This window comes from Mixophyes fleayi, chromosome 1 (assembly GCF_038048845.1).
Source record: "Mixophyes fleayi isolate aMixFle1 chromosome 1, aMixFle1.hap1, whole genome shotgun sequence".
Taxonomy (NCBI): domain Eukaryota; kingdom Metazoa; phylum Chordata; class Amphibia; order Anura; family Limnodynastidae; genus Mixophyes; species Mixophyes fleayi.
The window spans coordinates 153575999-153599601 of record NC_134402.1 but is presented as its reverse complement, the minus strand read 5'-3'; the positions used below and the strand labels follow the sequence as shown (position 1 = coordinate 153599601).

The 23603-nt window shown below is 39.1% G+C and overlaps 1 protein-coding gene across 2 annotated transcripts in view; it reads right to left on the bottom strand.

The window, feature by feature from the left end:
- GPRIN3 (GPRIN family member 3) overlaps positions 1 to 23603 on the bottom strand; it is an 87263-nt gene that overhangs the window by 48031 nt on the left and 15629 nt on the right. Inside the window, exon 2 of one of the 2 annotated variants that reach the window (XM_075201767.1) lies at positions 8801 to 8903. The exons of the other annotated variant lie outside the window; for it this stretch is intronic. The gene's annotated coding sequence lies outside the window, so the exon portion shown is untranslated. The remainder of the gene's footprint in view (positions 1 to 8800; positions 8904 to 23603) is intronic. 2 annotated transcript variants of the gene reach the window in all.

The window sequence follows — 23603 nt, the reverse complement described above, 5'->3', positions numbered from 1 at the left end:
TGCCCTATTCCAGTCTCCTTTATCCCCTCCCTGCATTATGCATTTCCCAATCTTTTCAACACTGGTTTGGCCAGTGTTGTCTTCACAGGGATAAGAACACCCAGCTAGTGTGGAGGGTTGATGATAAAGAAATCCTGCGACTTTGTCTAATGAAATCACAGGACTTCTATTCAATGAAAACAAAGCTAGTTGATTGTGAAGGGTAGGTGTAGGCGTACCGGTCAGAAAGTCTTGGTGGGTGTAGTCTCATTTTTGTCAATCATGTGCACATAACCATAGAAAGTGGTATGGTGGGCTACATTATACTATATATGACCATACAGAGACAGCAAGTAAAGTAACACAAAAACAATTACTTGACAGATTGCATCTTTCTCTTCCCCTTTTTATTAAATTGAACTACCATAAAGCTCTTTTTAGATCTGACAGATGAAATACAGGTATAGCATTAACTGATGTGTAATATGATAAATCATGCACCAAGCTGTAAACCTCTTGTGAGGCTTAATATTTCTGTATAGATTGTAGGTTTCCACGTCCTCTGTAACATAAGAGACATATTTACCTAAGCCATAAATTAATTACATATATAATTCATGTGCAAAAGTCAAAGTCAAACAGACTCATTATCCATTACATAATGAAGGGGTATTATAGATTCATTCATACTTGAACCACCTGGCCCAACCTAAACTACTGAAAAAACAGTTTCTCTATATGATTATAAAAATGTATGACACTCAAATCAGATTTATTAGTTCATTTACTGATGTGTGTAATAGCAAGATAATTTCCAGATTCACTTCCACAACATTAAAATGCGGAATTTTCAACATACATTGTAGCTTTTTCAGGTGGTTGAAGCAAGCAATACACATGAGCCAATCCCACTGCTTGTCACTTGAGTTCCTTAAAGCGTACACCAATCTACATTTTCCAAAGAGAATGAGAAGAATACATCCCTACACTGGCTCCCTGTGTCCTCCAGAATCAAAATGAAATTACTCACCCTTACCTACAAAGCCCTCAACAACAACTGTAGGCAAAATGCTGAGGGTACAGCCGAGTACACAAAGTGTGGGGATTTGGTAACGTGCAACAGAGTACACAGAGCACAGAAGTGTTGGCACTAGTTGAACGGCACGTAGTGTACAATAAGGTACACAGAGGTGCTGCCACTGGTTGAACAGTGCGTAGTGTATAATAAGGATGTGTTGGCACTGTTTGAACAGCAGTAGCATGCAATAAGGTACACAGATGTGTTGGCAGTGTTTGAACACTGAGTAGCATGCAATAAACAAATGAATGCCATGGAGTATATCGCACTGACCCTGTAGAACAGAGATAGACAGTAAGTGTAGTGGAGTACACACACAAAGATGACAATAGCTAGCAGGTGGGACAACCAAACACACTGGCGCGGAGTCTAAGACCCCTACTTTACCCTGTAAGAGGATATGGACTTCGCTCTGTTTGGACCCAGTGTAGTTGGTTCCCTCCATGAAAGCAGCAGAGTACTGGTATGAGGACTCTGACAGAAACACAGCAGATGGAAATACATGTATGGGTGTTCTGCTGTCGGAGAGACTGTATACGAGAGTTGAAGAAACACGAATAGCAGCTATACTTCCTAGTATAGTCCTGGAGCTGGAGTATCGATGTTGACACAATTGATACTCAGGCACTGAGGAGTGCACTGAGCAGGTTCAGGTTCATTGCCTGTTGCTGACTATAGCTGGTTATTGCGGCTACCGTGCTCTTAGTCTAGACTTGGTACACTTAATATTTTATGTGTCATAATGTCCATAGAAGTCACTATGACTTATACTCCTCTGATGATCATATCTAATTCATGGTTGTGCACACGCAATGTGTTTCTGTTTATCAATTAGCATATATTAACTTGACAAAAAGTTAATAATTTAGTGTTGCAAATTAGATCTAAAAACAAAGAAACATTCTGCTCATAATATAACAGCAAAAATATTTAAATTTTGTCTTTACATCTTTTTCTCTGACAGGTCCTTAATGTCAGATGCTGTGGTATAATAACACGGATATATGTACTTTTATAATTGTGAAGGATGAACTCATATAATACACATACCGACATGTACATGCTAAATTGGGCAATTTATTTTATACACAGTATATAAATCTTCCATATTCTCCATGTTACAGTTTTTTCTAATAATTTCCATTTCATTCACTGTAAACTGTCCTACAATGTGACTCATTTCTCTGTCACAAAAGGCTTCCATTCTAGTTTTATCCAACAATAAAAGCTATTACTTCACAGAACTTACATTCTGATTCTGGGTACTACTGACACACAGTAAAATGAGTTTTATAAAACTGAAAGGAGCTGAAAATGGGATAAACACAAGCCTCATTTCTTACTTGTAATGGGCTCATTGACACAGTCTGGTTAAAATGCACTGTGCTTGTGACTTATTGGAATGCTGAATGTATGCACCCACACCACATCTCCCCTTTTGATAATACAAATGGTGCAGTGGTGTGTGTGTGTGTGTGTGTGTGTGTGTGTGTGTGTGTGTGTGTCTGTGTGTGTGTGTGTTGCTGTCAGGGGTTTATTTTCAACTCTGCCTTTATTCACTCCTCATATAAACTCTGTTTCAATGTCCTGTCATCCGCTAAAGGACATTTCCCATTTACAACCTTTTCTCATCCAGAGCTCCACTAAATGTATATCCACATATGACTACACACATCTGCTAGTTGCACTACCACTGTGCAGACTCCCGCCTCTTCAGTATAACATGCTACTTACATAGCTCACATGTTGGTCCTCTTCGTTGACCCATTTTACAAATGGCTTCCAATTTAATGACATCTAAAAAGTCCTACCTCTCATGTACAAGGTTCTAATTAATGCAGTGACCACCTACAGCACTTCCCTTATCTTCAAGTTATCTCTGAAATACAAACTCTGATTCATGTTTGCAAAATTTCTCCTGTGCTGTGTGTGCCATTTGGAACTTTCTGCCTCAAAATATCAGACTGCCCGAGCTTCCAAACCTTTGAGAGTGTCGAAATACACTTCTTGTGTAACCCTGTGGGAAATATGTATGAATGGATTATTATTCACCATTGATGATGCCATTTACGTCCTCTGTATTGACTTTCCGCGAGTACTAGGTAACAGTTATTCCTGCCAGGGGTTGACTTGGGAAACTGTGATTCGCCCAGACACAAGCAGAAGCATAAAGGTAAATAGGGAAAAAGCCAAATCAGTACATTCATTTTGAGGGTAAAAAAGAAGGGATGTGGTGGTTTGAATGTAGCAGATAGTGAAATTAAATAATTGAGTAAAAGGGTGGTGAATGAATGATCAAAAATACTATAATCACAATGCAAGGCAAAATAGTAAAGACATTTCAGTACAATTAATATTAACTTAATTAGCAAATCTCTAAGGTACACAATAGATTCTAAAACAAACACTATGAGAGTCTCTGAGGCTATGATGTAATAAATCCGCAACTCTCCCTTAATTTCCCTATTTTTATTACTAAGCACATGCCATGCAAGAGTGTGGCTGATTTTGTGATGGTGCACTTATTTGGTCCCGATTTTTTTCCTACTTGGCAACAAAGTTAGTAATTCAGAGGTTTATAAAATTTCCTTGGGGACCGGAGTGCCTCTATCTACTCTTTCTATCCCCTTTTTTGTTTACAAAATATTCTATTAAAAGGTAAAGCGAGTGATGGTTTCCTATTGCCGCTTATTGCAGGTGATTTGCATGGGGAAGGCTACCGGCAGAGAAACCCTGTGAAACTTGTTAACCTCTTTGATAAACACAGACCTCAGTACTTAACTTGGGTCTGCTCATCTGTTACACATTCATTCAATTACATCTTCTCTTAAATAGCAATAACTCAGTCTATCATCCGTGTTAGCCCAAGTATTCAACAATATTGACTAAATCTCAAAGCAGATCCTAATCCACAAGAAGGACTTTCTTTCAAGTCTCAATCCTTATTCCAGTTTAATCTGGGTAATGACTAATGCATGAAGTCTCTATTATTATTATAATCACACTTGTGAGCAATGCCTGCATAGCAAAGCTAATAATAAGGGAACTCTTTCTCAGTCTCAGTTCCAGCTACTTAGGCTCAGAGATGTAGTCTGCCCAGCAACCAATCATATAAGTGGACCAAGAACCCTGTAACACCTACCTGCTCATACATTTCCACTCCCACTGGCACAGCTGGGGTTACCATCCTTTAAAGCCTAATTTACTAGTCTCCCTAATAAGTCCGGCCCTCACCTATTGTCATGTATCCCCCTGCATATGCATGCTTCCTATCCTGCCAATCTCCTCTTGTGTCCCTGACATCATTACAAGCTTGTAATAAGGTGTGTTACTTTGACCGTTTCATAACACTGAATACCAGTTTTAAACTTATATGTATCCTAACTAGAGATGAATGAAAGTACGATGACATTTTTCATAAAATGTGACCAACTTCTTTAGGGACTCCTACTATTCAGGTAAGGGTGGTAAATAATTCATTTTTAAATAACTTTTTATAAAGTGTAATTGTCCTTTAACAATAATATATATTATTTTCAATAGTAACTCTTTTCCTGTTAATTAATTCTAATAAAAACTCTGTTCCAGCCCTTTCTGACTGACTTTCATCCATGTTTTGCTGTAAATTAAAAGGAACTAGGCAGCTCAGCAGTTAGGCTTATATTATTGTGGGAATACTGTAGCCTATTATTCTCAAATATTTAATTTCCTGTGAAATATTATGGTGAGTTATTTAATAAACCAGTTTCTTCATAAAAATATGACATTAAACTGCTATTTCTTCATGAAGCAAAAAACATTCTATGGAGTGGTGGAAGTGGGCCAGTATACGGTGGTATTCTTTACTGCCAATTCACCTACTGCTTTTATTGTAAAGCTGTCAAGTTCCATTCACTTATCATTATCATAACGCCACTTCTAAACTTCCAATTCGACTAGTAATTCTGTGTATAATATGTTCATAAAACTAGATTAGTTGTGAATGCCTAATGAAGGAACTGCTCGTTTTTTTGGTGTTGACAAAACTGCTGACACAGAAGCCGTATTATTGTCTTTTTATGTTTTGTGACAAACCAGAGTTAAAGTGTTTGAAAAAAGAAAACTGAAGAGAATTTCAGTTTATTTCTTTCATTTACAATTAAAAATGCAACATTTTCAATATTATGCTTATTATTATGCTTATTTTGAAAGTTTTCCATAAATGCACATCCAGTCTGGTATTGTTCCACACAAATTAATTGTCAGTTGCCTAATGTATAAAAGACAGGCTAATTTAAGGTGAAGGTTAGAATTAGAGATGAACAGTATGGAGTCTATTTGCCATAACTTGGAATAACACAGAATGTTTTGCTTGCCTCACATCTGAAAGTGATGCACAAGGAGCCTGATTCATTAAGGGTCTTAACTTAAGAAACTTCTTATTTAAGTCTCCTGGACAAAACCATGTTACAATGCAAGGGGTTCAACTTAGTATTCTGTTTTGCACATAAGTTAAATACTGACTGTTTTTTCATGTAGCACACAAATATCAACTTTAAATTTCAGTGTACAAATAAGTTATCAAGTATTTGTGTGCTACATGAAAAAACAGTCAGTATTTAACTTATGTGCAAAACAGAATACTAATTTGCACCCCTTGCATTGTAACATGGTTTTGTCCAGGAGGCTGAAATAAGAAGTTTCTTAAGTTAAGATCCTTAATGAATCAGGCCCAAGATGTCACAATCTCATGAGCTATGGACACTGCAATGTGTATATACATAACTCCCTTCATGTGACAGCCGCCATTTTGTGTTAGGGAGTGGGTTTAATTAATTAGCCAAAAGTTAATAATTTAAATGGAATTACAGCTCTATATACTGGGAAGTTGTAGATCTGTAGTTCTTTCTGCAAGGCAGGGTACAGAAAAGTTAGTGTACTGTCAGCTACTATATAATGAAAACTGGTCCCAAAAAGTACCTACCATTAGTAAATATAATTCATATATACTTCAGAGTGACAGTAGTGAGTGAATAATTAATAATCTACAAAGTTTATTGCATCAGCAAAATATCATTTAAGTAAATAATAATACTATCTAAAATAAATGTATGATATTTTGAGATAATTGTTGATTTCAAATCAATACATTGCAAACATGTAAAAATCAAATCAATGTTGTGTGGCTGAGCAGCGAGCCTCCGTAAGTGAGTGAGAGAACAGAACAACGTATGGAGAGAGCCCTCTGTGGAACATCCAGAAAACAAGCAAACACAAAACAAAGCCATGAAGTCCCTTGAAAATACCATTGTACCAACTACCCACAAAACTACAGATATCTGGACAAGCGGTACTGGTGAAACTAAAGATTACATGACTGACAGAGCTCACTGGTTAGGTGTAACAGCTTCTGCAACAGCAGCAGCAATACCTTGAGCATTATTATAATAATCTTTGGCAGCGCCTTAAGCATCACCCTGGCTCATGCACACCCAACCCACACCCTCTTCCTTGTTGTAACCAAATCTAACTGTACTATTTTACCCAAGTTCCACGCATTGGGAACCACATACCAGCACCAAATAACCACAACCTGACCTCTCAGACAACGGCCAAGGAAATCTATACTGTAAACCAATTACAGTCTGCGCTCCCTGGCTACGAACAGATAAGTATTACTTTTATTTTTTCTAATTTTACTAACTGTGGCTACACCTATACCCACACCAGCCAAACGCAATTAGTAATTCTTTACACTATAGTACAATAGCCCTGGCCACGATTAAAAATGACTGGCAGCACAAGCTAGAGAACAGGAGATGTGACTGTAATATTTCTTCTAGACCTAAGTAATGTCTTTTACTGTCGACAAAGCCTCATCCTTCCTTTATTAAAAGCTATTGTCACCAACAGGCACCGAAGCTCAAGGTAAACTTTCTTTGTGCTTTTTCTTTAATCTGTTAACGTGAGGCACCACAAAGGGATCCATCCTGGGGCCACTCTTATTTGCCATTTATATAAACAATATAGATGGACATCAAAGAAGTGAAAATTAATTTCTTCGTAGATGATACAATAATCGATCTAAGGTACAGGAGTGTCGTGTATCGATTTGGTATCTGACTTTAATACCAACTCCTTAGTTAACAATTGCTTATAAATGTTGAAAGATACATAGGCGATACTATTTTCGCCAGTTGACCATGTAGCTTACCTTGCTCTACCCCCTATCACTATACCACTAGGAGAAACCCTGGAATTTGTACCAAAATTTAAACACCTTGGTTTTTGTATTGATTACAAACTCTAGATTAAACCATCTAACTTCAGATGTGAAGAGACAGCTAATTTAATCTACATCTTTTCTCTAAATAACTATTACAGTCAATATGCTACTTCATACCTTGGTAAATTGAAGATACCTTACCACAGAGTCTGTGATTAATCATCCAACCTCACTTCTAAAGACAAATAACAATGCAACTATCTGGACATACAGAGCTGTTACTGGCAAACTCCCACAGTACATTGTAGATTGTCTGTATCACAATATGCATAGAATCTATACACTTAGATGCAGTTCACTGATTTCTCCGAAAGCACATAAATCCTTATAGCATTTTGGTAGAGATGCCATAAGAATTACCCTACCATCACTCTGCAATATGCTACAGAAATCACTGAAACTGAGTGCTCCTGTTTTATTGTATTTAAGAGAGTTTTTTTTAAATACATTACAGAAGCCTGCCATCGCTTTCTCTTCCACAATTCCTTCTTGCATCCATGTATAACTTGTCTCAGAGTAACCGACCCGAAATCTAACCCTCCCATGGTTACCTTTTCCTTGTATATCTCATTTCCTTATCTCAGTTCCAGGCTGCCCTCTTCTCACTCGTTGTTCCTTTCAAACAGACTATGTACATCACTTCTTTTGTAGCATCCACTTTTTATTACATGGGTTAGACTTTACATTTTTACTTAGTCATTATCTTTAGCCTTCAGCAATATATGTGACAGGTTCTCCCTTGACATTGGAACATTTGCCCAATTTATTTTGACAGTCTACATCTAGCCACATTTGTGCTGACTTGGTCAGTAAATCTAATGTTTTTTGAACAACCTGGTTTAAAACTGGAGCATGTGTTGACGCTGCCAACATCTGTCTTAAATGGTTAGGTTTGATCAGGTAGGATGGAAATCCTGTCAGCCAATGTGCCATCATGTAGTTATCAACTGACATGGGTGTCCAGCAATCCATTTGTTTTCTGGCCCAAAGTAGTCCATTTGGCTGGCCTACCCCCAAACTATCAGATCTATTGAGGTTGGCCACATATTTTTCTGCCCAGCCATTTCTAGATGTGAAAAAGTTGATGACAAAACTCTGGATAACATTATGTGACCTATCAAAATGTGATATTTTTTCACTAAGATGTTCTTTTGCTGTGTTTATTTTTTTACTAACAATCAATTCACATGAAGTTGAACTTGCGGAAGAGGCTCAATTAATCTCCCATTAAAATAAATGGAGAAAACTTGTTTGATTGCACTGAGAAAGCAGATAAAACATGTGTAAAAACCAACAAATATATCTTTATATTACACACTGTACACTGCAAACCTAATACTAATATGTCCTAATGATACTAATAGTACTAATAGTAACAACAAATGAAAGTTTGTCTAATATAATATTTGAAAACTGTTTATACATACACAGAGAACAGTTCTTAACACAACTGTAATGCAAATAGCAAAATAACTAACCTTTGGGTAAAACCAGGTATTGATTTAACCCCTAGCTGCTTTACAACCCTCCATCTCCCCATCACCACAGAACTTCATGGTCCCAACCTTCCCTACGCATCATCTGCATAAAAAAATTAAGTATGAGAAATAAGTTTATTCTACTAATGTAAATTGTTCAAAGCTGTTTCGTTTATGCACATAGGAATAACTAAGAAAAACATGGTAAATTGATAGAAGAGGGGGTAGTATGCAATCTCTGTCGCTACACCTACAAGACTATGGCCTAGATTTACTAAGCTGCGGGTTTGAAAAAGAGGGGATGTTGCCTTTAGCAACCAATCAGATTCTAGCTGTCATTTTGTAGAAAGTACTAAATAAATGAAAGCTAGAAAGTGATTGGTTGCTATAGGCAACATCCCCACTTTTTCAAACCCGCAGCTTAGCAAATCTAGCCCTATATGGTCTTTCCACAGATCCAGACCTGGCTAAAACCAGGGTACGGTCCCAGAGTATGCAGAAGATGCATCTGTGTTGGACTGTGCTATAATTGTCCTCTGTATGAATATTACAATATACGCTGGAGTTTGACAGACTTGTTGAAGTGCATGATTACAAAATTATTGGTATTACTAAAAAAGCTGTATTATGAAAGTAAAATTTATGGATGTGTCTTTATCTAACACCAATATTGCTTACATCAACGCATATAGCTGTCACTATAATGAGGTCACTCATTAATTAATAAAATAACATTGCAAAGCCTAGGACTTAATTAAAAAGTACCTAACACCAGGGCCCTTACATGAAATGAGGGAATGCTCTAACAGTTCAATAATTATTTAACACATAAAATGCATTATTTTTCTTTTTTTTCTTTACGGTCCCAAATGACACTGCAAGGAGTCTTACTTTTTCTAACTAATGAACTTTCTATCCTTCTGGGCTAGGTTGACACCGTGACGTAATGGGCAGCGTTGTATAAATACCACAGTAATACAAGATTCCTGCATTACTTATCTTATGACAGCATGTCCCCTGGGACATTACTCCTCTCTCTTGACCTCTTTGTCAGTGAAGGAGGCAGGGGTGCATGGCTGGGCAAGTATTGGATTCACCATAAAAGATGATCCATAAGGAAAGAGGACCTGATGGAATTTGCACCTGATAAACTTGTGTAATAAGGTCAACCATATACTAGTAATAAAATGGCAACAAAACAGAGCTTTACATTGAAATGTATTGTAATTAAATTTGCAAGACACTTAAATAAAAAAATATGACCAAGCAGAATGCACTGAAGTCAGACATATCACTAAAAGAGCAAAAAGAAAACTAGCAAGAAAAAAAAGTAAAGTAGGTACTAAATAATCAAAGTAGAAAATAAATATTATTTACTGTTTAATTCCAGATTGTAAATTTCCATTGCAGCTGAGGTATATGCAGTATTGTTCTGTGAATATATGTGAATACTGTGTGTTGTTAGCAGGGAAAATGGTTTTCTCCTCGTTCTGTTCCCTATGAATTTTTAGATTGTAATCACTGCATCTAGGTCAGATGAATGAACAGTGCTATGTCATACCAGCACATGATCTGGGCTTCTCTGTGCCCCTGTTTTCCACTGTTTTCTATTGCAAATCTGTAGCTTGAAATATTCCTAGAATCCATCTGGATTGCCAGGATTAGTGAGAATATACATCTAAAACCAGTCTACTGCATTAGGAACACGTGTGTTTTAAGCTTCAGAAAAATGGAAGCCAGATGGACTTTGATATCATGCCATGTAAGAAACCAGCCTGACACTGCCACATACAACACACTTGAGAGTATATTTATCAAAATATGGCAATACGTATAATTTTTTAATTGTCGCTTATTGCATTGATAAAAGATCGCTTAAGTGACTTGTGGACACACAGTGGAACTGAATGCCCAGACTAGTGCTTTCAGTTATACTTGGTGGAAAAAAATACTAAAAACAAAAACAGTTTAAAATCAACATAAAAAAATTCTTGGTGATAACAGAACATGTATTGCAGAGCTTCTACCGCGACTCTTGTTAAATAAACTTTGAACGAGGAAGCCATCGCTGGCAAATTCTATTTAAGCATCTCTACTCACCACAGGTGCAAAAGAGTCTTCCCCATGGCTTGTCATTAAGTCATATTTTTAAGGATTTTACTTCTGGAGCACAAGCAAGTTTAACAAGGAAACATTTGTATATGAGTTTTTAGGGGCCAGATTAACAATTGTGGGGGGACAAGGGCAAATAACTTGTGCGGGCACCTACCACAGTTCTGCTGTCTGCATGCAACATCCCATGGTCCATGGTCACATCCAAGGCTGCTTGGGCAGTAGTGACAAAAGCACATGCTGTGTACATAACCTAGTGCGTGTGCCAGCCATATTTGCCGACTCTTCCATTATGTCTGGGTGACTGCCGGATTGCATGTCGGTCTCTCAGACCCCTGGAAAGCAGGTCATTATCCTGCATCCTCCCCACATCGTAGTGAAGTGGGTGGAATGGGAGCCTGCATGGCGCGATTTGTTGTGAATCACAGCATTTTTGCACCACCCTGCACCAAAATAACTCAGTGCTTGGCACAACAACCCCATCTGTATGCACATTTTATCTCCACTCTTGGTAAGTATAGTGACAGCACAGACCAGTAGGAAGCCCTAAACTCTTGATCTATCACCCTTTGGTAAAAAAGTTATTTCTTGTATTACCTTTTAGTCTCCCTCCCTCTTATTTATAGTGTGTGCTTTTATTATAGAAATCCTTTTATTTTTCAAAATTCTGCCTTCCTGAACTCTAATAATACTTGATATATTTGAATATTACCTCTGATACCAAGAGCCCACATGTGGAGGTTCTCATTGTCCAAAACCATCCACCAAGCTTGAATCACATCACACTCTGATCAGAGGCCCACCTGCCCGACATTCTTTTTTTTTGCATCTTTATTTCTCCCAGGATATAGTGCCCATGACAGGTGTGCCCAAGTGTAACTAGCATGTCACAGGTAGGAACTATTACCAGGGCAGCCTAGAGCTCTATGTTACTAATCAGAGGAGATGCTGTGTGTTCCATGAGTGGATGACAAGGAGCACACACTGCACATCATGACATCCAATCAATGATTAGACAGTGGCTGATGCAGAGTTTGTTGCAAAACAATAACATTTCTGCCAATAATATTTCTGCCCATATGAAGAGCTGTACACATTTTGAGATCCATCTGCCGCTGGATTAGAAGCATATACGTCTGTTATACAACAGCTTAGCATCATCAGCAAGTATTTACACCTGTCCTGTAGCAAGGGCAAAAGATACACAGCCTAACAGGTCAGGATGGTAGATCAGCAGATCTGCATGAGTCACATTTGCGTAGACATATCTTTGCTATACTCGGCCTATGTTAAAACGCCCCTTCTCTCCGTCATCCCATCTCTCCAGGAACATGAGGGCCAGAATCACGCAACTGCATAGGTGCCTATGTGTGTGCCCACTTTCTGGGCATACACAGAGAAGATTCATGCAAGGTTCCCTATATAAAATGGCATCAGACCCACAGTGTCTCCTCTGAACTGGAGTAAAAAGAGAAAACAAGGAGGAGAAAAGTGATTTTGATGATTTATAAAGTGCACTGTTGGAGAGAAGCCCGAGGGACAGATTTATTAAAGAACAAAAAGCCATATTGTCAATGAAAACATGAGTTGGGCTTTTTTTCATTTTGTTTTAAATATCAAAGTGTTATTGCAGGCTTTCGACTGAGAAGGTTTCCCCATTCCTCTGCATGGGGAAGCTTGTTTAATAAACATTGTGACATTACTTGCTTTAAAAGTGTTTACTGAAGGATCGATGTAAGCACTTACAATTCTGTGTATAAGCCAGAAGGCAATACGAAGTGGTACAATAACTTGAAAGTAACAAATCTAACACTTAATATAAATAGTGAGAATTAGGAAAAGATAAATTTTTTGTCTATTAAGGTGGGTATTGGGTAGAGGGGCAGAGACAAAAGAATGAAAACAGAAAAGAGTTGAAGGAGGGGTATGTTATTTAGGGGGGCTCTGTGTCTGTGAATAGAGATAAGAGTGAGCATCTAATTATATTATGAAAGGTTATCTTAGGCTATAGAGTGATGCCCAGGATTACTAGATTTTACAGACTGACTTTGTGGAGTTTTTAATAAAACAATCAAAATACTTCATGTGGCAGGTGTACTATGGCATACTGAGGACAGCGTGCAGAGAGGGGGCATTTGGCTGGTAGGTGGCACAGCAATTATGTTCTGATTAGAGTTTTTGCTAATGGGTGACTGAGGGAACCATGACTAAGATGCGAGCTTGCTCTAGATCAGGTGTGGCTTTCAGCAATGCTCCAGGTGCCGACAGCCAAAGATCCGATAGCTTGGTTCACTGAGAGCAGCAGTGTCATGTGACCTCCTCAGCATAACGCAGGGAGGTCACGTTATCACTGCTATCCAATCAGGGAAGGAGGAGGAGAGTGTGCACTCTGCTCTCTCTCCTTCCGTTGCGCGGGATCCAGGATCTGTGTGACAGGTAAGTAAGAGACATGTGAATGGCATGTATGGGGCACATGGTGATGCTGAGTGGCATGTATGGGGCATGTAGGGAGACTGAGTGGCATTTATGGGGCATGTGGGAAGGCTAAGTGGCATTTATAGGGCATGTGGGAAGGCTGAATGGCATGTATTGGGCATGTGGGGAGGCTGAGTGGCATGTGGGGAGGATGAGTGGCATGTATGGGGCATGTGGGGAGACTGATTGGCATGTGTGGGGATTGTGGGTAGATCTCATGGCATGTTGAGAGACTGATGTGTATGTAAGGGGCACAAGGTGAGGTCTGTGGGAATGTGAAGAGGTCTGAGGGGCATGTTGGCTATTTATGTCTTTTTTTTATCCCCACTTCAACAGTTCCCTCCTCAGCGATTGTGGATACAGAAGAAGCGTGAGCTACTGTGGAGAGACTGTAAGTACCCTGTGAACCCTCCTCTGCTGGACACAGCAGCAAAGTAAGAGCTGAGCTGATTATAATTATGAACATTTTGGCAATGCTGGATATCTTCTTTTTCACTTAGGGAGATATTGTAAATTATTTAATATTTTCAATGTATGTTTGTGCGTTTTATATATGTGCATGTTTATACTGTGTATATTTAATGCACACATATATAACAGGTAAAGTTGGCTCTTTGCCGTATCTATGGGTATTTTTTGGCTCTTACGCTCCGACTGGTTGGCCACCCCTGCTCTAGATTATCTAGAAATTGCACCCTACCTGCTAGCAAAGGGCCGAAGAGTCCTTGAAGGAAAACTGAGGATACTCCAGAGTGGAAATGGCAAAGGGAGGAATAGCCTGAGGTTGATAGGGAAAATGAGATCACCGGATGGGATTTAAATGTGGAAGGTTGACAATGACTTGGGAGAGATTAATGCATCAGAGTTTTGAGGGTCACTGCTTCTATAATTGTCCAAACCTGAGGGAGAAACATTTCACTGTACACAATGGGCAAGCTATATATATATATATATATATAATATCTTTAAAGGTGTGGGACTCCCAAACTCCTAAAGTGAAGTGTAATGTTGGAGGACATGAAAGCTTTTGGAGGAACACAAACTGGTAGTGTATGAAATAAGTGGCAAAGCCTGGGAAGCAAATTCATTTTAATTTTAATAGAGTTGACTTTTCCAATCCAGGAAATAAGGAACCCATTCTAAGATTAGAGGTGTGTTTTGATTTTGGCTAAAAAGGCTAGATAAAGCACAATGGCTAAGTGGTTAGCACTTCTGCCTTACAGCACTGTTGTCGTGTTCAATTTCTGACCATGGCCTTATCAGTTCCCGACCATGGCCTTGTATGTTCTCCCTGTGTTTGCGTGGGTTTCCTCCGGGTGCTCCGGTTTCCTCCCACACTCCAAAAACATACTGGTAGGTCAATTAGCTGCTAACAAATTGACCCTAGTCTGTGTGTGTGTGTGTGTGTTAGGGAATTTAGACTGTAAGCCCCAATGTGGCAGGGACTGATGTGGGAGTTCTCTGTAGAGCGATGCGGAATTAGTGGCGCTATATCATCATCATCATCATCATTTATTTATATAGCGCCACTAATTCCGCAGCACTGTACAGAGAACTCATTCACATCAGTCCAGGGCCCCATTGGAGCTTACAGTCTAAATTCCCTACTATAGACACACACTCACACACACAGACAGACAGTCCTGAAAAATCCATTAAATATAACATGCAGAATATAAATGACCATGAAATACACTATAGTACTTTTTTGGCATAAAGAGCCAACAGGAGGAGATTGCAATAAGAGGACAATGGTGGTACTTGTTGATAAATAGGTTTCATTAGGCAATAGTTATTAATGGCTTTGAGAAGTCCTCTCTACAGCAAAAACTTGCTTCATAATGGGCCCCAGTACATTTTAGTAATTTTCATGGGTCATTTGTAGGATTTTTTTATTGTTTACAGTCAAGTCCATAAATATTGGGACATCGATACAATTCTCATATTTTGGGCTCTATACACCACCACAATGGATTTGAAAGTAAACTAACAAGATGTACTTTAACTGCAGACTTTCAGCTTTAATTTGAGGGTATTTACATCCAAATCAGGTGAACGGTGTAGGAATTACAACGGTTTCTATATGTGCCTCCCACTTTTTTAAGGATCCAAAAGTAATGGGACAATCGACTCAAAAGCTATTTCATGGACATGTGTGGGCTATTCCCTCGTTATTTCATCATCAATTAAGCAGGTAAAAGGTCTGGAGTTGATTCTAGGTGTGACATTTGCATTTGGAATCTGTTGCTGTCGACTCTCAATATGAGATCCAAAGAGCTGTCACTATCAGTGAGCCCAAAATATGAGAATTGTGTCGATGTCCCAATATTTATGGACTTGACTGTATATAGTGATGGTTAGAATTAATACAAATATTTTTTTTTTATTTTTTATATTTTATTTTAGATTGTACAGCATGCGGATCATAAGCTCTGTTATATTTGCTTTTTTGAGGCTTGAAATGGCTGAGGGGGAATGATCTCTGTATGGTGTGTCAGTATGCTTTCTGTCACAAGGATGCTGAACACTACTCAGATGGGGCTGATAGATGTTGTATTTGATTGTAGTTCAATGTCATAGCAATATTCCATATATTTTATTGGCTATATATACCCACACCCACATTAGATAAACCACATCTGCATGATATTTTCGTCAAGGCCAATTTTTCTTTTTCCGATTGGTAGAAGAGCATGGACCTTTTTCTTGTGTTTGGCTCTCAGGTCAAACGTTGCCAGCACTCCCCTGCTTGTGAGCAACCACAGATTTTCCCTGTGAGCCTATACAGACTGTGTGTAATAAATGTATGTTATATTATAATGTACACTTAGTGACCACGTTAAAAGGTACACTTACTCATTAATACAAATACCTTATTAGTCAAATATGTGTCAGCAACTCAATGCAGAATAGCATGCAGAAATGGTCAAGAGGTTCAGTTGTTGTTAGTGCCAGACGGGGTTGAAGAGTATCTCAGAAACATTATCTTGTTAAATCCATGCTAGTAAGAATTCAGGATGTTCTAGGACAAAGGGGGGTTCCACCCAGCACAATAAATGTGTACCTAATGAAGTGGCCACTGAGTGTATTTATCATATACTGCGTGATCGTGCTGTATTCGGTGCACACTTGCTTGGCTTTCTGGACGTCAAGTACTTAAACATTTCCCAAACAGGCCCCAACATTCCAGGATCCAGAGACTAAGCCAGCAGCAGGCTGTGAAAGCTGCAAATACAAATAAGAGAGGGCAACACAGTTCACAAACACCCTTGTCCTTTAGTCTCCCTAATTTTGTTTCCAAACCTCTCTTGATCTCTCTTTTTCTCCTCCTCCTTGATGTCCCCTATATTTCACTACCCTCAATGTCCTGTTCAACCTCTCAACATTAGTCACAGTGCTTGGTGTCGCTCTTACAAAGTGCTAAGCCACCCACCATACTCTTCTCCTAAAAAGATCTTTGAATTGCCACAAACACCGATAGCAGGTAACATACATTTCAACTTCACGACAGCCAAAACAAAAGTGTCAATTGGTGGTAAAAAAAGAGAGTCACCTCAAATTTGGACTATACCACTAAAATCAGGACAACTGGAAAATGTGAAGGAGCTCTGAAAACATCATCACGGGAGGCTGAACATAGGCCATGGAAATCCTGGAGGGATTCCCATAACGGCCGCTTGTTGCAGGCTGCAAATCACTCCTGGCAATATGCAGTTGGTAGGGGGCTGTGAGGATCACTGACCCCACCTGTGTATAGACACAAACTGGAAGAATGAGGCCTATATAAGCCCAGGTTCCACCTATATCCAATCTCTCTGCCACCACCTTCAGCATGTTTCCCTGTGCACGCTGCATACTCCAGATACTTTTCCTATACTATTCAACTAACTCTTCCATATTTATTTATACTGTTTTAACCCTAACTACTGTATTAACCCTAACTCTGCAATCAATTGTTTAACCCTACCTTTACAATCAATGAACCTCAACTATACTGTTTTAGCCCTTACTCCATATTCATTTAACCCAAAAACTCTACAATACTGCAATGATCTCAATGTACTGTTTTAACTCTAACTCTGCAATCAATATACCGTTTTCTGTAATTTTCTGCTATCAATTAACCCTAACTCTGCTATCAATACCCTTTTTTCAAGATACTGTTTAAGCCAAAATCTGAAATCTCAATATACTGTTTTAATAACATAATGGTATAACATGATTTAAACTACTCACTTTTCAGAGTGGTTGAGTAACATCTTATAATATCTTGCCTGGTTAGTTATAATGTAATGTATGTATCGTATATATGATCTCGGAGTTAGCTCTATAAAGTAGAAAATTTTGTCCCTTATATATGTCTGTGTCTCTAATAACTGACAGGATGGTTTGTCTATAGTTGTAATACATTATAGTGTGTTTGATAACAGAACTGTGGGGATTTAATGACTACCACGGATTTCTGTGCTATTGTATGTGGAGGTCAAGAGATGAGTGGTACTTGGGAGGTATAGAAACCAGTCAAATAAAGGAATCATGTGAGTAGCTATTACGGATTCTTAGTTGGGATGCATTAGCATCTCAGATGGAACCTCCTGTCCTTTGGTGTAGTGGTACAAGGCGAATGTTTATAAAGGTTGAGTAAAAAGATGCCTCATTATAACATCTAAAATGTCACAGGTTCCATGTAAGGAAAACGGTGGCTAAGCCGCAAATTGCTTTATGTCCCAATAATTAATGAGATTAGTTATTAGTAAAAATCGGCACATTTCTAATTATTATTAGGAAAAAAACACATTTCCTACTACAGAAAATATGGTCACACTGCACCATTGGACTAATGGACTAAATACTAATATATGGCCAAATATTATGTTATGAGTATACCCACCAAAAACCATTCAGTTTTCAGATTTTCTAAATTTCAGAGTAGATTGAGCAGGGAAGCTCTTTGTCTCACGAGATTACCAAATCTTGTGAGACCTAGAGCTCCTCGGCTTGCTCTGCAGGCTGTGTCCAATCCAGAGACTTGGAGCAACTATCAGATTCCTCCTGCTAACCAGAGCTGGATTAACGCTCGGGGGGCCTGGGTTACTTAAGACAGAGGGCCTCTATTATGTAACATGGTTATCATATTAGACACAATGTTAGACAAATACACAGGCAATACTGTGTGCACTACTGTTAGGTGCCCGCAGCTTTGCCTTCACAAGCAGTACATTGTGAAGTAGGACTTACCTCCCAACTGTCCTTGTAGTCGGCCCAAATCTCACTAAACGAGACAGTCCCCAAAATTCGGGACTTTCCCACCAGTGTTCTTGTCACTTATACCACCTGTGGCTGCTGGTGTCTTTAGTTGCTGCTTGTCTGGATCCTCGAATGCTGGAAGCCCTATTTGGAAAAAAAAAATGGGTACATGTAATTTAGAAACCTCCAATCAGCCCTGGTGTTTAATCAATGCAACCCATGTTTTATAATTAGGCCTCCCTCCAGCCCCAACATTAAAATTGTAGTATTCACATTTAATAAATAAACCTATATACCTCCCTCCAAACAACCCCAGCAATAAATTAAATCGCATTTACGTTTAAGAAATATACCTATTTTCCCCAACCATCAATGCCATGAAATAATTTCTATTCACATTTAATAAATAGACGTTATTTTTTTCCCAAACAGCCCCACTTTCAATTAATAGCCCCCAAATCATATTATGCCACAATAGTGCCCCAGTTCGTACAATAGTGCCCCCAAATTATATTATACCACAATACTGCCCCCAGTTGATATTATACCTCAATAGTGCCCCCAAATCATATTATGCCATACAGTAGTGCCCCAAATCATATTATGCCACAGAGTAAACATAATAACAACACTAAATTACATTTGCATAAAATGTGAGGTTATATAAATATCCAGTAGTAATATACAGCACCCCACCCCCTCCCCTCGTGTGGCATCCTTTCTCTTCTCTCCCTCGCCCCCCCCATGTGACATCCTCACTTTTCTCTCCCCCCCCCCGTTTTCTGTGTGCCATCATTCCCCCCGTTTCACTTTTTTCTGAGTGCCATTCTGTCCCCCCTTTCCCTTTTTCTGTGTGCCGTTCTCTCCCCCCTTTCACTTTTTCTGTGTGCCGTTCTCTCCCCCCCTTTCCTGTTTTCTGCGTGACATTCTCTCCCCCCTTTTCCTGTTTTCTGTGTGCCATTCTCTCCCCCCTTTTCCTGTTTTCCGTGTGCCATTCTTTCAGCCCCTCTTCCCTCCCCTGCACATATTTTCAGCCCCACTCCCCCCCCTTCAAACATTATCGGGTCCTCTCCCCCCGCTTTACATATTATCGGGTCCTCTCCCCTCCCCCCTTCACATATTATCGGGTCCTCTCCCCTCCCCCCCTTCACACATTATCGGGTCCTCTCCCCTCCCCCCCATGCAGACATTATCGGGTCCTCTTCCCCCTCCTTGCACCCATTTTCCCTGTGAAAAAAAAATATACTTACCTCAGCAGCCTCTGCAGCCTCCGGGAATCTGTGCGCCCTCTGATCCAGTCCTGCGCGGCCGCGCATAACGTTCTGACGTTACATCACACGGCCGCAAACCTGAAGCGTGACGTCATGACGGCTCCACCGCAAGTAGAATTTTTTTTTTTACAATTATTGCAGTGGTGACCGCAGGTAGCCGGACCGGCCCACAGTGCCATCGGCCCTTCTGGCATTTGCCAGAAGTGCCCGATGGCCAGTCCGGCCCTGCTCCTCTGTGTACCCAGCCCAATTCACCTGTATTTTACTCTGTTCAGATTTATATATATATATATATTCACATACACGTATAATATTCTCATGCATTACATATCCTCAAGTATCTTGTACGTGTATTAAATGGAAAATTAAATTAAATATATGTTAAGAATTCAGGCTTCTAGTTTCCTGTATGTTCTTAATGAAAACTGTTTGTCATTTCTAACTGTAATCTTGATGTGTTTTATCGTTGGGAGAAAGGAATGACATGATGGTAAAAGCAAACATGCTTGTTTCAATAGGTCATTTACTGAGAGATTAATATATGAAAGGCTGCACATGCTCTCAGTTCAAAGTCCACAGTTAACCTTCCATAGATACAAAGAAATTTGCACACAAACATTAAATCACAGCCTACAAAAATAACACTGTCAACAAATGGGCCAATTTATTATTTCATATTTGTAATTTGAAATTAACATTTATCTCAGCATTAAAAAATGTCAAAGTTTATTTAGAAAAAAACATTATTATGTTAAATCAAAATAAGTAGAGGTTAATTCCATTGGCTAATATGGGTCATGCAGGCCAGTCAGTAGATATCTAAAATAAAAAATAGTTTTTTACTATTTCTATCTCTTTCACCTAATATGAGCTGCCTCTGTCTAGCAGCTGTCACCACACCATAGACAGGGTTGTTTAGAAGATCTACTGAATACCATCTCAGTTCAGCTGCTGGATCCTGTGGGGCCAATTCCATTTGGCCACGTTATTCTGGGAATAACGCGTCCTGCACACTATTACCGTTACTATGGTAAAAGTGTGCAGTATTAAAGTTAGTACAGTAATTAACGCTGATTTTTGCTCGCAGCTCTATCCGGGTTAAAATTCCTGTATTAACGATAATATTTTTAGCAACGTATTATTCCTAGAATAACGTGGCCGAATTGAATCGGCCCCTTTAAGTTTAACTGTCATTACTGCTGCCATCTCTATTCCTGCATTTGGTGATCTCAACAGCTTCCATGGTGGTGGCAGCTGCTGCCGAACATGAAGAACAACTGTCCTGGCTCTGTTTCTCACAGCAACTATGGCACGAGATAATGCAGCTGCCTTACAGTAGAGACTGGCACTTTACCCACCAGAAGAGACGGTTGTTATTCCGCTACCTTATGTATCATGTGTTCCCCCCATCTCTTAGATCAGGGGTGTCCAACCTTTTAGCTTCCCTGGGCCACATTGGAAGACGCCGCACATAAGATACACTAACAATAACGATAGCTGATCATCCAAAAAAACATAGAAAACATAGTTAACATATATATGAGAAAAAAAGTGATTGATATATATATATATATATATATATATATATAACTTACCTTTTAATCGGCTTGTTCTCCTGTCCTCTTATCTTATTTTCTCCAATTCTGTGCTGCTGATTGTTCTTCTCACGCGGGTGACTCCTCTGTGCTGCGCTCCGCAATGGATGTTGGGCGTGATGACATCACGCCCGACATTCACTGCGAGCACCATACGGAGGAGGAGACAAGGGAGGGAGCCGGAGTACCAGCTGACGTGACCGCGTGACCGCAAGGTAAGTATTTTATTTTATTTTTTTTTGCAGGATTTTTTTTTCCATTAACAGTGCTGCCCCCTTGCCACAACCAAAACTCCTTCTGGGCCACATTTACAGGCGTGCTGGGCCGCATGCGGCCCGCGGTTTGGACAACCCTGTCTTAGATTGTAAACTTCTTTTGGCAGGGTCATCTCTACCTTCTGTTTAATGTCACTGTATGTAATTTGTTTGCGTCATGATCCCCTCAACATGTAGTGCTGGGTAATAAGTCATCAACTTATTAAGGATAATAGTAGCATGATACCAAAGAAACATCTCTGGCACACATCTACTCCAAGCTGGCAGATGGCCACAGGACGGCCCAAATAGGACAAGAGCAAAAGCCTTTCCCAGAGCCAGAGGAGGTTCAGTTAAGAAACAATGGTGAAGAACGGTCATGGTTGCCAGCAGCCGAATCTATTGACATTTCTACACTAACTGGTTCACATTTCATTTCTCCACATTTCTCAGTCTCTCCTCATTCCAAACATACCACACCACTGGTAACTGCACAGAAATCCTAGTTGTCAATGGCTGGTTTAATATTTGTAGCTGATAATGTATTTTCCCCACCACTAGCTGCTATTGTTAATTCATAACATTATATATTAGTTGTTCCCCACACCTTTTAGATTGTATGTCCATTTGGGCAGGACCATCTTTACATTATGGCTTTTATGATTATATGCTATTTATTTGTATTACTGTGCTGTGTAATATACTGGGTCTTTATAAATAAACAAAATTTCCATAGGTGTAGTGTTTATGAGCGTTTTTTGCACATTTTACTACTTTAGCTACGTGGGAAAAACATTCAGGAATAACTTCCACACTCCAACGAGGTATGAGAGAAATAGTCTGCACACATATGGTGTCCTATATATTTTTCATACATTGTTGTAGGTGTCTGTCAATACAGGTTGTCGACCCAGAAGACACTTCTAACACACAAAGTGCATTATTCTTTAGAATTAATGAGGATTATCTTTAAAATGCTGTGACATGTGCAGTGCAGAAAGTGGACTAAAGTGTACTCCAGTGTCATGTTACATTTAGTGAGTATAAATAATGTAAAAATACACAATTTTTAATGCTTTTCCATTTTTTTTTATTTCTGTTTATCATCTACCACCCAATGGCAAAACTACTATTGTCACAAAGGGCCTGGGGGTTCATAAGAGCCATGGGGTCTTGCATCATACAGGTTTAATATACAGACATGGCTATAGTGATCCACTGTAATTTACAAACAGAATGCAATTAAGTATTTATTCTATCTAAAGATACAGCTGCCAGTTCAAATAATGTTTTTAAGCTTTCTTCTGCAACTGCCTCCTTTGTAAATATTCACTGTATTCCACACCTTAATTCGTACAAAATGGTAAGTTCATGGTGGAGGGCCATTGGCAACATCTCTTAGGGCTAGATTTACTAAACTGCGGGTTTGGAAAAGTGGAGATGTTGCCTATAGCAACCAATCACATTCTAGCTTTCATTTATTTAGTACATTCTACAAAATGACAGCTAGAATCTGATTGGTTGCTATAGGCAACATCTCCACTTTTTCAAACCCGCAGCTTAGTAAATATACCCCTTAGTGTTTACAACAGCCAACTATTGAATCAGAGAAAAGAACAGAGCTGGGCACATGGAGCCCCCTGGGCCACACCACAAATAAGATGAACTTTGTATTCTATTAAAACTTAGTGGAGTGTTAAGTTTCAGTGTGGTTCTGTTTTAAATAACATAAGGAGCAATAACAGATATAAGCTTAATATCTCTTGCCTTCACCTACTGTTTTGCAAATATACTAGTATATAATGGCCTATTTATCAAGTCTCTAGCCATATCAAAATGTAGGTCTCTG